Source organism: Aptenodytes patagonicus, chromosome 2 (assembly GCF_965638725.1).
Source record: "Aptenodytes patagonicus chromosome 2, bAptPat1.pri.cur, whole genome shotgun sequence".
NCBI classification, from domain to species: Eukaryota; Metazoa; Chordata; class Aves; order Sphenisciformes; family Spheniscidae; genus Aptenodytes; species Aptenodytes patagonicus.
The window spans coordinates 69,818,470-69,834,352 of NC_134950.1; the positions used below are offsets into that span (position 1 = coordinate 69,818,470).

Below are 15,883 nucleotides of genomic sequence, written 5' to 3' on the forward strand. Positions count from 1 at the left end.
AATGAAATGGCTTAACAGCTTCCCCCAGTCCTTGATACCTGTTTGTTCTGTCTGGCAAGTTGCACTTGATCACAGAGTATTATTAAGGAAGCTTTGTCCTGCCCATTAGGACCTGCTAATGCCTTATATCGTTTTGTCCCTCATGGTGCAGTTTTAGTTTCTCTTAGCAATCCCTATTTAGATTGGGGATGCAAAATGTGTCAGAACAAATCTCCACTATGTCTCTATGCTGCAAAAAAAGGCACAGTAAAGACACTCCTGCTCATGCCACATTACTGACTGTGCATATGTACGGAATTACTAGAATGGTCTCTGCAGAAGAAAGACCAACATCTGCTCATTTCTCATCATCCAAACAATTGCCAGCTCAACGTCAGGCTGAACCTTAAAAAAAGTTTTATAAGTTAAATATTCTCTACAACACTATCTAATTCTGTTCTGTAATCCTCCTCCCCTTAGTACATGTGTAATTTGCAGAATGAAGTACAGGAATTCACCACCCACCTTCCTCCCTCAGAGCAGTGCAGAGCAAATATAAGCATTTCTTGTTATGCATCTGTTTAAGAGTATCTGGACACATTCCTTGTTTTCCACCTACACCGTACCCTTATGGAATGGGCTGTGCTCCCATTTATTACACTAGCGAAAGTACTTGGAGTTATTGCCAGAAAAGGATGTAGATGTCTGTCACTCTGCTGATTAGGGCTCCGTCCTGGCAGTGGGCTGATGTGAGCTGGAATTCCTTTCAGAGGATTCAAAGAGAAGGGAACAGAAAAGAGAATTTCCACTTCCTTGGTGTGTTCTTGAAAGGGAAGCTAAGGCAGAAATATCATCATCTGCCGAAGTAGCTTTCTGAGAGAAAGGACTGACCTCCATTCAGCCTTTGAAGTACAGACGGTAGCACTCAGGGGTCCAGAAAATGATTCAGGGATGTGAATCCTGCATGTACAGATGCACATTTCTGTAGCCCCAAAGGAAGGCTTTAACTCCCTGGAAAGTGGCAGGATTTATAATACACGGAAATCTTAGTGCTGACTCTTGGCTACCTTTGCTAATTCCTTGGTCTGTGTGCTGTCATCTTTGACTCTGGTTTTGAGGATGCATCCAAAAATGATTTATCCACTACTCCGTCAACTGTGTAAGGAGGAAGAACAACTAAACTCCACAGGTCTTGGAGCTAGGGACAAGGAGCCTAAATACTTTTACAGACCTAGCTTTATGAGGCTCCTTAAAGCTTCCTCTAGTGTCAAAGCAATTGCAAAGACCTCTGGAGATGGAGCTGAGACAGCCACTGCAATAACATTTTTAGTGAATTTAACTCCTGTTTGACATGTATGCAATTGAGCTTTTGACATTTACAGAAAGGCTTGTCTCAAGTTCTCTTTAATTGTATTGACTGCATTCAAAGTTTAGAAATGTGTATGCTAGAAGCACTCATGCATTCATTCAGCCAGGTAGTACTAATACAATGTCCAAGTAGATTGTCTGATCTGGACTAAAAAAGAGGTATTTGGCAAAAATTGTTCATAATGAACTTATAACATCTTCAAGTGTATCTTCAATATCATAACAGTATGATTATTATCATAACATTTTCAATAATCATCAGAGTTTGATTAATTCTGTATTTTCTAACAAAAAGAAAAAAATATATTTTTATTAAATAAGTTCTCCACAAAGTGATGGAACACTGATTAAACAAATTGAAAATCTTCACTTGCAGAAGGAGCTCACGGATACAATTCTGTTTGATTAAATCTAGGAAAGAACAGGGAAAGGAGATTCTTAAGAATGGAGTGTGTCTAAAATCCACAAGAACTTATCACTGAAAGGGACTGCCTGGGACAACCAAACAGTTGATACATAGATTCAAAAAATCCACACATGGGAAGTCTCTTCATATGCTGTAGGCTGCAAAACACTTTCCAGAACCAAACCTTAAATCTGTAATATTAATATTTTAATATTTTAATTAATATTAATGTAATATTTTTAAAGGCTGCAGACATAATGTTCCAAAGGAAGAGAGTTTAAAAGGGAGAGAATTTGAAAGCATCACCAATGTCTTAGGATCCTGCAACAGCTGGGATCTGTTAAATTAAAATCCTGGAAATTCTAGGAAGCTTACCACACGTAAAGCCTACCACATGTGAAGTTATACACTTCATTTTCTGATTCCTGTTAACAAGATCATACAGACCATCCTTTATGATGATTTGTTTCTTCTTGTTATTGGAATTTCTTTATTCCCTGTGTCATCTACCACTTTCACAAATTTATACGTTGTTCTCCCCAAAGTAATGAATTAATACACTGAAAACAATTGGTCCCAGGGCTATTCCTTTAAAAAAAAAGTCACTGTCAACTTCTCTATCCTGAGAATTATCCTTCTAATACTATTTGCTGCAGTCTTCCCTCTGGCTGTGCTCCTGAACTGCCTTAGAACTCCCTGCACCCATCCTACCATCTCTGTTCCACCCAGGTCCTGCAGGGCACTGTACCAACCAACTTAGATTTCAGCTAAGCATTAAAATCCACTCTAGTAGTTCTAAGAAATCAATTATCTTACCATCTCTGGCATAATCTTCCTTTGATAAAACTACATTGTGATTTATCTTTTCTGCCCTCTGCCTCCCTGTTTATTCTTTCCTTCAAGACTTCGCTATTCCTATGTCCCATGCAGACATAGCAGTCTGTGTAGCAGTCTCTGGGCTTTGCTTTGGGATCCTCTGGGGACAAGGTCCAGGATCATCAGGGAACTCCTGGGAACCCTCTGAGAAACTTGAGGGTGCCTGCTGCTGTCAGGGTGTGGGCCCAAGGAAGCTCTAGCAACTCCTAATGAGCACAATCAGATGCCCTTGACCCAAGGTGCCTGGAGCCTTTGTTGCAGCTGCCTTCTAATTACAGAGGGTCAAGAACCCTTTCAGCTGGTACTCAGGAGAGGCCTATATAAGAGCCAGGCCCAGAGCATAGCACCTGGAGGCAGCCAACAGCACAGCAGCTTGAGTAGAAGGGTGCAAAGAAGAAAGGGGAGATGGAAGAGACACACACCCACCCACACCCCCCCACCCACCCCCCCACCCCCCCCTGTGTTCAAACCAGCATAAACAGTCTCAGGTACGGTAGTGACACACCACAGAGCAGTTTCCCAGCAGGTTTTGGAGCAGCTGACCCTGCAAGGGTAGAGGCTTCAACCCACATGGTGCTTTGGATGGTGGATGCAGCCCTCCAAGTTCCAGCATGCACAGAGTGCCTGGAGCCTCTCCCTGATACCAGGAGAGATGGACCTCTGTCCTGCAGGAAGTGTGCTGTCTCTGAGGGGCTGTGTCACCAAGTAGAAGAGTTACAGGAGAAAATCATTGGGCTGCAGAAGATCAGAGAAGATGAAAGGGAGAGAGATGGGGTCTTCTTGGAGACACTACAGTTTGAATAGCCCTGGACCCCAAGCTGCAGTGGAGGTGCAGGCAGCATCCATCCCAAGTTGGTGACCTCTGGCACCAAGAGGAAGGCTCCTGCTCCACTTAAAGGCTTACAACTATGAAAGAGACTCACCACCCTCAAAGCTGAAGAGGAGCCAGATGTGCTTTCAAGTAAAGCATCTGGGTCAACTGACCCTAAACCACGCAAGACCACCAGGAAGAAGTGGCAAGAAATAGTAATGCATGGCTCCTTGCTGCGGAGAACAGAGGCACCCATCTGTGGACCTAACCTATCATCTAGAGAGGTTTCCTGCTTGCTGGGGACCTGGATCCAGGTTGTTGTGGAGAAAGTGCCAAAGCTTGTCTGACCCTCTGACTATTAGCCCTGCTGTTCTTTGACGTGGGCACCAATGATGCTGCCTGGAGAATATCAAAAGTGACTTCAGAGTTCTGGGGGCAATAGTCAGGGGCATGGGGGCCCAGGTGGTGTTCACCTTCCTACTGCCAGTGAGGGGAGAGGCTGTGAGGAGGAGGCTGATAATACACGTCCACAACTGGTTGTGGAGCTGGTCTTAGCAATAGGATTTTAGTTTCTACAACTATGGGACCCTGTTTGAGGATCAACATTTGCTTGAGAGTGATGGGATTCTTCTCATTAAGTGGGGCAAAGGTATCTTTGCCAGTAGAATGGCTGACCTGGTAAAGAGGTACTTTAAACTAGGAATGACAGAGGAGAGAGTTAACAGCACCCCTGTGAGGGAGTGATGGACAGGGAGGGTTGATGAACAAAAGGTCTGGAGTGATGCAACCAAAACGGATCACAAAATCAACAAAACAAGGCTTAACAGGGTCACCTCCAGCATCTGCATGCAAGCAAGGACGTGCCTACAAGGCACCATTATGGAGAAATCTCCCAAATCCTTTTTGGGAAATCAGCATGCTGGGATGCCTCTCTGAAGTGCCCGTACACTAATGCATGGAGAATAAACATGGTGACTTAGATATCTGTGTGCAGTTGCAGGGCTAGGATTCTGTTGGGCTAACAGATGAGGTGGGATGGATCACATAACTGCAGTACTGCAATGGAGGGATACAGGCCCTTTAGGAAGGAGGCTAGGAAGATGAGGAGGAGGAGTTGCCCTTTATGAGTGAGAACAGTTGGCGTATATGGAGCTCTTCCTAGGTATGGATGAGAGCTTATGGGTAACAATTACTGAGCACACCAATATGGGTGATACTGTAGTGGGTCAATAATCTTTGAACAATCATGGTGACTGGGAGAAGTGCCTGAAGACTAGAGGAAAGCAAATGTCAGGGAACTACAGGCCAGTCAGCCTCACATCAATCCTTGGGAGCATATTGTCTACCTAGACTTCAGCAAGGCTTTTGACATTGTCCCATAAGATTCTCATAGAGAAGCTAATGGAGTATGAGCTGGACAAGCAGACAGTGAGGTGGATTGAAAACTGACTGAATGGCCGGGCTCAGAGGGTGATGATCAGTGGCATGGAGTCTAGCTGGAGGCCAGTAGTTAGCAGTGTACCCCAGGGGTCAACACTGGGTCCAGTTCTCTTCAACGTCTTCATTAATGGTCTGGAGGATAGGGCAGAGTGTACCTTCAGCAAGTTTGCTGAGGACACAAAACTGGGAGGAGTGGCTGATACACCAGAGGGTTGTGCTGCCATCCAGAGGGACCTCAACAGGCTGGAGAAATGGGCTCACAGGAACCTCATGCAGTTCAACAAGGAAACATGCAAAGTCCTGAGCTGGGGAGGAACAACACCATGCACCAATACATGCTGGGGGCTGACCAGCTGGAAAGTAGCTTGGCAGAAAAGGACCTGGTAGACACCAAGTTGAACATGAGCCAGCAGTGTGCCCTTGTGGAAAAGAAGGCTAATGGTATCTGGGCTGCATGAGGAGGAGTGTTGCCACAGCAGGGCAAGGGAGGTGATCCTTCCCCTCTACTCAGCACTGGTGAGCTTATACATAGAGTGCCAGGTCCGGTTCTGGGCTCCTCAATACAAGAGACATGGACACACTGGAGAGAGTCCAGCAAATAGCCACAAAGGTGATCAAGGCACTGGAGTGTACCTCCTATGAGGAAAGGCTGAGAGATTTGGGACTCTTCAACCTGGAGAAGAGAAGGCTCAGGGGAGAATCTCATCAATGTATATAAATACCTGAAGGAAGGGGTAAAGAGGATGGAGCCAGGTTTTTTTTCAGTGGTGCCCAGTGACAGGACCAGAGGCAATGGGTGTAAACCGAAACATAGGAAGTTCCATCTGAACATCAGGAAACATTTTTTAACTGTGAGGGTCACCAAGCATTGGCACAGGTTGCCCAGGGAGGCTGTGGAGTCTCCATCTGTGGAGATACTAAATGGCTGTCTGGACATGGTCCTGGGCAACTGGCTCTAGGTGTCCCTGCTTGAGCAGGGGGTTTGGACCAGATGACTTCCAGAGGTCCCTTCCAACCTCAACCATTCTGGAATTCTGTGAACTCCTAAAACACTACAAACATTGCTGATGTCCTGCATATAGTTACCCCAAACAGATATTGGACATCTTCAGATATAGCTAACTCAGATTTAAAGTCATGCCTTGTGCTTTAGAGTAATAGTTTAGGTTTCAGAATGCTCCTATAATCCATAGGTATGTCTAAACTGCCTTGGAAAATAACGGTGGTGTCAATTTGAAGGGTTTTTTTGGTGCAAGACCTAAAGCATGAGATTTGGAAAGAGGAAATGTCTGGTTGATGTGTCAAGTAGTTTTGATACAGGTCAGTAGCTCAAACTATTCTACTGATCTGCAACAAGATTGATTTTTATCAGCCACAATTTGGAACCATTTTCCAAGCTATGAAAGTGTTTAGAAAGTAATTTTCATGTACACCATTAGCCTGGTGCCAGTCACTGGGAGCAAACAAGCTCAGAATATGCTAGCGGTAAATAAAAATTCTTAAGAAAAGGGGTGGTAATGAGGAATGTCATTAAATTTACCAGATCACGTCTCTCAAAGACACTTTCTCACTCAGATAAAATACATTGTTTAACAATGTAGGACACTTCTCACCTACAAATGACCCCCTACTCTGTAGCTGAATGTGCATAGACCATTTCCTATGAAGAGGGACAAACCTAGGCTAAGGTTCTATCTCTCTGCTTTCTCCCCGTTTCCTATATCATAATCCTATGACCTTCCCATAATCTCATGGCCTCTAAATATTTACCAGGACCCAGAAGAACCATGCTAAATCTAATACATCAGTAGTGTTCAAAACCTCTAGAAGTCCCACTGTAACTTTGACAACTTCTCCCTGTTTCATTTCCATCATATTGTCATCATTTTTGCAAAGAACAAAGGAAATTCACCATGGAAACACTCTTTCCTAGCAAGCAGAAATGCCTAGATCTTCTACATGCCCTGCACCCTTTTGGAGGTGAACAAACTTCTCAAACCCAAAAAATAAAAAGTTTTCACACTAGCTTTCACACTCCCACCATACAAAATCTTCACTCTGCACTTTGAGTGATGTCCAATAAGTCTCCATGAAAGTTAAGTTCGCACTTTTCCAAAGGACATGAGAACTGCAGGGAAAGTTATAACCACGGAGCCTGAGTCACCCTGCAAATGGAAGATTAGCTTTGGACAGATGAGCTGATTCATGACACCGTGGAATGAATGCTAAGAGGCAGAAACTTGGCGAGGGGGGAGGAGGGGGAGCAGGGGGAGGGGGGGAGGATGGGGATGACTGCCCCTTTCATCAGCAGCCTGCAGTTAAAGGGGAGTAAATAAAACATGAAACTGCACTGGAAGCCAAACTATATGCAGATCAATCTGCCTGCTCCAGACAAATGAACAAAGACTGGCCAGATGTTAACAGCTTACGTTCTTATTTTTCTGGGAGACTGCCTCCCTGAGCCATATGCTACAGAGTGGTCCACATCACCGGTTCACTCAAGATCCCCAGTGCAACACTAGCGCAGATAATCAGAGGATAAACGGCATTGTATTAATAACAGAGCAGATTCATGTTTTGGGGATGACTGAGAATATGTGAAAAAATCCTAGAAAAGTAGTGTTAATCCTCATCTTGGACCCTTTCTTCCTTTTCTATAGAGTAACTTAGTAACATGAAAAGAAGGCAGAATTGTGACTGTGTGACACTGCATATGTTCTCCTACATTTCTAGATTTGAAGTCCAAGAGGGATGACTGTAATGTCTTTTCTTAAACCCTTTTCTTAGGGAAAAGGCATCTCTTGCCCTGCAAAGGTTCCACTCTCCTCACAGGGCACAAGAGGTTCTGCAATCTGCTGAAACTCAATCCTGAATCATCACAAAACCATCTAAAAGCAAGAATGAAGACAGAGAAAAGATGGTATAAATTTGGGCTGGACACAACCAGAATAATACAGAAATAATCACAGTTCTTAGGAAAAGATTAGTTTAAAAAAAAAAAAAATCCCAGTAAATAAATGTATCCATGAACAGACAGTAGCGCTGAACAAAACACACAAGAACACTTAAAAATTACTTTCATATCCTGAGCTAATTCTAGCTTTAATCATTCATAATTCAAGTGATAGGAGACGGACATATTTTTTAAATTGAACTTAAGTAATGGCCCCAGTCCTGCACATGCTAACTTCAAGCGGTTTAGCTTTATCTTCTTGACTCCAGTGCTTGCAGATTACCTTTCACAGGGAATGGATTCTGTTAAATTTGCGTACTCTTCTGGGAAGGTTCATCATTCCAAAAGACATTCCATGACTTTTCCAGGATTTTATTTTAACCTCTTAGCAATCAAGACCCTGAATTTTGATAAATTGTTCCAGAAATGGTTATGTCACTGAATTGAGCTTATTCTCTTCTGATTTGGACAATATCACATTTTCCTACTACTCATCTACATCATGTGCACAACTGTGCCCACTTTTAAATTTTATCACTGCACCATCGATTTTAATTTGAAAATACCCTGCAATTGCCTGATGAATGGAATATAATTAGATACCCAATCAAAACTATTGTGTGGGGGGAATGCTTGCAAGTTAAATCACTGTTTAGAATCATATTTCATCCTTGTATTATCATTTTCTAAAAAACAAGCACCAAAGCATAGCAAAACCCAAAACAGAACTAGGACAATGCTGTGGTATAAGCAATAAAATTTCAATGTGCAATGGTAACATCTGTTACAACAAGCATTGCGTTGGAACATTTTTTCAATATAATCTAAATGGGAATTTTTTTTTTTTTTGAGCCTGGATTAGTCTTGGTTTCAGATAAAGTGATGATTTTTATACCAGATCCATTAGGAAACTCTTAACTGTATGGAATTTCTCAGCCACGAGGTATTAGAGGTATAGAAGGTACTGATCATTCCACTCCTTCATCTTGCCTTGCAACTACCAACCTATCACACATGCACAATATAACGTTTAAACATGAAGGAATGGTGAGCAGTTCTCTAAAAAATTCTTAAGTTTGATTTGGTTTTGTTCAAGACACCTGAAGTTTGACAAGGACTTATTAAGTTCATGGGAACCCTGGGGCCTCTTAGGGTGATAGTGGAGTGTGAATCTTCAGTGCAAGATGACACAACCATATAATACCACTGCATAGCTCTAATTCTCTGCCAGGTGATGTTCTAATCTCTTTTTTTGTTTTTGGAAGCTAAAAAATTTAAGAAAAGTATTAGGAAACAGAAGAAAAGGGGAAAAATATTGGATAAAATACTACTGCCATAAGAAAAGAAAAGTTTCCTAGCATGGATGACGTTTGCACAAAAGGCAGAAAGACACTTCAGAAAATTCCAGCAAGTGACCACCTATATTTTATATGCCTAAATATCTTCCTTTCAGACTCTGAAATTTCTTACTGAAAGAAATGTCTCAGTCTTTTCCATTTCAAATTACTGCAGTGATTCTTCCCCCTTAAACCACTAATAAACATCAGCGAAGATACAGTTTCCCATTTATATGAATAGTATCCTGTGATATTAGCAGAAGTCACTTTCAGAGACTGCCTTTCTGTGAAGATCTGAATGTATCAACTTGAATTATAGGAAAGCATAATTATAAGACAGAACAGGGGAATTCATTCTTCTTCGCAAGCTCAGGAGAACTTGAAGTAAATTGTTCCTAAGATTTTGCTGTAGAAATCAGGCAAGAACCAGGAATAGGGCAATATGAAGGGAGATCTCCGGCACATCTGTGCCTGTATTTCTGTTTTGCAGGACAATTTAGAAACCACAAGGAGGACAGAATGTCCATATTTCTGTTTATCGAACTCACTGGAATTATCTTTGGGAAAAGAAGGTTGGGGCTTCTTGAGATCAGGAACCTAAAATACATTGCAAAGGAAAAAAACAAGCAAGCAAACAAAAACTCATTTCTTCATAATGTGTGAAGTTAGATTAAATACAGACTTTGTTTTGCTAGCATTTTTACATTAGTAGTTCACAGCTTTCAAGGTATACGTCCAAGCTTGGTGAAAATTTGCTTTTGTTTTCTTTTAAACCAGTGAAAGAAAAATAAAAAACACTCTTTGTTTGATACATTATATATATTACAACAAATGCTTAAAGAATATTTAAGGCCATATCAAGGCATCTCGAGCATCCTCCAAACACAACAGACTATGTGAATAACTGTCCAGTAACAATGAAAAAAATGACAACTTTTTCCTCAAAAACTTCATATTAGTATTCCAAAGAAGGCCTAACAACTTATTTTATTTCCAGTTGGCTTTATAAATATTATTGAATACTGGGCAGAAGTTATGTGTTTATTTTGTCCCGACAATAGCAATCTATGTTAGGAGAAGATTGCTTCTTCCCCAAAAGCAGGTGAGCACATGGAGATGGGTGAAATTCCTGGGTGGAACCAGGAAAGGAAAGACACAGCAGACAGAGATCTTTTCTTTTTCTTTAGGGACAAAAATATGAACCAGTAAAAGGAATCTGAAAGGCTTTGTGGAAAGAATGAAATGGTGCAGAAAACAAACAAAAAGATGGGTAGAATACATGAGGAAGACACGACACCTTGAAAAAATAAGAAACAGTAGGAAGAGATAGTTTGAAAAAGTTCTACAGTTAAACAATGACATTTATAATGTCTCAGTTTTCCTGCTCTCATTCTCTTCTCTCCATGCTTTATCCCATATTTTTCTTTGACTGCCTTCTGCGTCTCACATCCCTTATCTTCTGCCTCTCTTTTCTACTTTTCTGCTCTCAAAGTTGAAGGTACAAGGCTCCTTCTAGGATGAAATCACTGGGTACTATTCAGAGCTTCCAGCTTAAACATTGCTGTTATCTGGTAAATTTGATGCTTCCAAGCTCATTGGAGAAAAAGTAATATTTTTCTTGCTGCCCTAAAACCTCTTGGCAACTGTGATGGAGAGTGGAAATCTCTGCTCTTCTGTCTTTCCTCAGAAGTCAAGCCTGAGAAGTCGAAGAGTGCAATCGCACCTTGAAGTCTGCACAATGTATACCAACAGCAACCAAAACCTGGTGTATCAAGCTTGTTTTCTGGCTGAAATTTTATAGGTCACCAGATATCTCATTTCTTTTCCCTGCCTAATCCCTCTCAGCCCCTCAGTAACTCTCTCATTACATCTGCTTATCCAATGAATTCTTATTAGAACTGACCGCTAATTCAGATCCTAGTTTGCAGACTCCACAGTGAGAGAGCAAGGCTACAGTAAATAAACTTCTAGATTAATAAGACTTTTACCTTGCTTTTTCTACAGGAATAGACATATACTGTGTTAAGAAAGCTTGTTTACTAGCTGCTTTTCTTTGGATCGATTTTCTTTTTTCCAGTATTACATTTCCTGGGATGAGAAATGGCTTTTATGGATGCTAAATGCTTTCAATTTAGGTAAAATGGACCCTGATGACCCACTGATTTCTGAAGTAGATGCCACTGCACAAAATGCAGCATAACCTTAAGAAATCCTAAGAGTGTTAATCATGTCAGCCAAAAAGTACTATTTTGTCCATTTACAGCCGATGTTTCTCTTTAGTTTTTGTCACCAAGGTGTTTTTAGGTTATTAAACTCAATGAACATTGTGATAGAGTCACTAGAGAAAATATTTTATCGTTTATTTTTCATATTGTTAATCTATTTCATTAGCTTACTGCACACTTCTCATTTCTTCTGTCTTTTTGAAATGCCACCTACACTGATAAAATTACATTAAGAGTTCTCAATATTTCCAGGAAGAAGCAGAGAAATCACATAAAGGGATGACTATTAAGAAGTAGAGAAAAACAAAGTGTCATTTGAGACGATCAGAATTTAACTTGTTTTAAAAACAATCGCAGACAAGATACTTAGTGGGAGGGAAATATATATTTTAAAAAACCTAGAAATATCATGAATATGCTACCAAATGGGAAGATAAAATGCAGTTTCACTGAATTTTAACATGACGGGAACAAAAAGAAACAACTGAAGACAGTCTGGAGGAAGTGTCCTATCACAAACCAAGGAAGCCAGAATCCCTCTTAATGCACTCAAGTGCCAACTTTCAGTTTGGAACATACTATGAATAAAAAAAAAGTGTATAAATAAAATTACCATTATGCAGGAAAGAACAGTAAAATAGCAAAGTAAGATAAACTAGAACTACTGATTAGCAAATACAGCATTACCTGAAAACCAGTACATGATTACACATTTTCTGTTTCACTGTCATATTCTGAAGCCTGATTATATACCATAGCAAACACTTAAAGCTGAAAATTCTAAAAATGTTTTGTAACCTCATTTATAAACCTTTGCCACAGAATTATTAACTTTTGAAACAGAATCTTCTCCCAGCGGATGAGAACAGGTCAGCAATCCACAAAATCTAGGACGCAGAAGCACAATGGGTATGAACTTGTCCTAGTTAAGTAACAGAACTGATGAAGTTTGTATATTACCCTTACACCAAGAAGACTTACACAATTTAAACATTAATCCAATGGAAGAGACATTTCTGGTTGTACAAACAGACCTGAACAACTTACAAAGGATACTAACAGTGAGCTGTGCTATTGGCAACCATAGAATTCAGGTCACTTGAAAAGTCATAATCCTTGGGATCCAAGCAACACCAAGAAAGGGAGCCTCTTGGCTCTGATACGCTAGGAGTATCAGATACATAGATATTGCCTATGCGCTTCAAGAACTGAAAGCATGCTGGCATAAACTTCTCCATTCTCTCTACCTACCTTTTGGCTCTCTACGTGACCTGAAGAATAAGGAAGATGTAACATTTGTTTATAAGAAAGAGAAGTTTTTCCACCAAGTAAAAGGAAATGGGTAATAATGCAAAGTCTCTGCAGGAAGGGTTCCAAAGGGAAATGGCTGAAATAGAAGCAAGAGATCCTCTGTAATTTTGGCCTCTAGAGATAAATTGGAGTAAGACTGATAATCTAAGCAATTGAGACAACTGCCTCTTTACAAAGCAAGGTAAACCAAAAAACAGCTTTATGACTTTCAGGAACAGCTAACTTGTGGACAAGTTAGGCGAGCTTTAATTATCAGGATATAAGGTCATAGTACAAATTGCAAAGAGACAGGAGACAGTGATCCAGCTAAAGAAAAAAGTGATCATCCCAAAAACCAGAAATTAGATGGCGGCTGAAGAGATGCAATTAGAGTTCCCGTTGACTAAACTATACGAGTATGAAGTCTTCTCTATATACCATAAACAAGAAGGCAATATCTGACCCCACATGTGTTTAGGTGGAAGAACAACTGGAGGAAATTAAGATAGATATGCAAATTGATCTAGATTTTAAAAAAAGAAAGGAGATCTGTCAAACTGATACAGTCTTTCTGGGAGATGGAAAAATGAGAGAGAGCATTGCTCTCTCTTGCTGCGAAGAGTAAAACCACCTGAGTTACTACACAGGCTTCTCTAAAGACCCCATTAATTTATTTCTGCTTATTTTATTTTATATGAGAGTAAACAGAGATGACATTCAGTTACTTCTGGTCTAGTGGCTTGTAATGCATTTTCAGCATAGAAAAGAAGAATCACATCCTAAACTCAGTGACATTTTACAACAGAGATAAGTTTTAGATGCTATTCAATAATTTTGTCACTTTCAAAAAATGTTAGGATAGTTTTGCCTGATGTTCCTTTAGAGGGAAAATTACAGTTTCAGTGGATGTGTTGACTTATACCAGCACCTGGAGGTCACTGACAGGCCTTAATGGTCCCTTGTCTGGGACCTCCATGCACAGCTTTAGTCCTGTGTCTTCAGTCTCTGCCATGGACCTGCCCAGCAATCACTAGACTTGACCCTGACCTGCGGATTGACTTCCGAGCTTGGCCTTGGACGTGCCTCATCACTGTGGACTTACTTGCCTGAGGGTCTGTACCCTTGGCTGAGCCTGGCCTCGACCTCTGGGCCTGCCCTTCTCTCTCCTGGCTGGGCTCTGCCTGGCCATCACATGTTCTCCCCCTCTGCTGCTGGTGGCTCCCATCCCTCACTGCTCCCGGACAGCCAACTAGTTATTTCCTCCAGTTTTTCCTCTGCTTTCACTGCACAGACAAGGGAGAAACTCTGCACGGAGCTGAAAAAGGAAGGATGGAGCTCTAAAAATTTCAAAGACTCAGGACTCAACATGGTCTATAAAAATCACCTGAACTCAAGGAAGTTTTAGCTGGATCTTTCATTACCTGAAGGCTTTAATGAATCACACTAAATTGAATTTGCAGTCTGACACAGAAGGTTGTTGCTTACCTTTCAAGAGGAATAGAAAGACTTTGAACTCAAGTGCAGCACTCTAGCAAACCCTTGAAAACTGCAGTTTTAACATTTCCTGAGTGACCCTGACAGACATGAATTCCATCCCTCTGTCCCAAAGGAAGACCAAGAATGTTTAATCTTATCTTAGCAAACCCTCCACGATGAAGGTTCAACAACCTACCCAGTCTATTCTACTGTTTTCCACTTTTAATCTTTCTCATAAAACATGTTTCTAGATTACTGAACTTTTTTATAGAGATGTCTGATCTACTTCCTTCTTGAAGACAATACCAGACCTGATGTTCCAACTTACATCTGATGAGCACTAAGTGTTGAAGTTTACTCTGTGTGTCTTAAGTGTCAATATTGCATTACATCGGAGGTGGTGAAATGAGAGCTGTTTGCTTCCTTTCTACTTTTTACAGTAGGTCAAGCAGTTTGTCCTTCTTGACCCTTACCCAGTTTGTGGTTCATTGTAGTGCTTCCCATATCTTTCTCTGGAGATCTGCTGCCTAGATAGCCATTTTGCACTTTTTCTTTTACATATTATTTATATTAAAACCTTTCTCTACTTGTCAAGATCATTCTGAAACCTAATCCTGTCCTCTGCAAAGTGCTTGCAGCTTTTCCCAAGTAGGTATCAACTGCAGATTTAATAAACATTTTCTCTATCCCCCTATCTAGAGAAAACCTTATCTCTTTCTAGAGAAAACCACTTGACAGAATCCCATCCTTCTTGTTTGACAATGAACCACTGATAACTACTCTTTGAAATTATAATTCCAAGCTAGAGAAGGATAAAGCATATCATACCTTTTGGTTACTTTTTGCTTCAGCATTTGTTTTAAAAACAAATATTCAACTGATCTGATGTTAATTAATGTTGGTGGCAGAAAAATTGGTTAGATACTGCTCTTACAGTATCTTCCTCAAAATCAAGTTTCCCTACTTTTCTTTAGGAACACCTTTAACATTTTTATAAGTCATAAAATATCACCCTTATCTCTTACCCCATCTCCTTGAGACCTGTTATCTTGTCATAGAGGGAAATTAGATTGCTTTACATGATTTATTTTTGTCAAATCCATTTTGGCCATTGTTTAGCATCTTTTTATCTTCTGAGTGATTCCAAACAGACTATCTGATCAAGTGTCTTTCCAGGAATTAAATTTAGCCTGACTGGTCTATAATTCCCTGGGTCTTTATGTGTTTTTTGGAAAGACAAACACAAAGATCTCTTCCCTCCCCCTACAATTCACTTACTTTTTATCCTTTAATTCTCAAAACTCATTAGGGAAGACTCTAAGATTTCTTAAGTACTTCATAGTGAATTAATTGTGCCAGACAATTTGAAAATATTTGACTCATCTAAGCAGACTCTAACGTGTTCTTACCCCCCTTCACTAATTTTAATTATGCTAGCCTTCAGAACAGTCAGCCTTTTTTTTTAATGAATGCTGAGGAAGGGAAAAAAAAAAAACAACCACAACACTGGCATGCCTCTATTAGTTTTGCCTCTGTCAATTAAAGGCCCAACTCTTTCCCTTGTCTTGCTCTGATTAATTACTTATAGGATGTTTTCTTTTAACTATTCTATTGTTAAAACCATGCTTAAGGCACTTGGCCCATACTTTATTACAATTTCTATGACCAAAATGTTCCTCAGGGTGAAACACAGAAGATTTGGAGGGTGCATAGTATGTCATC

The 15,883-nt window shown here is 40.5% G+C and overlaps 1 protein-coding gene across 2 annotated transcripts in view; it reads right to left on the reverse strand.

Moving 5' to 3' along the window:
- Positions 1-15,883, reverse strand: part of GABBR2 (gamma-aminobutyric acid type B receptor subunit 2) — a 510,446-nt gene that overhangs the window by 300,951 nt on the left and 193,612 nt on the right. The window lies entirely within an intron of this gene.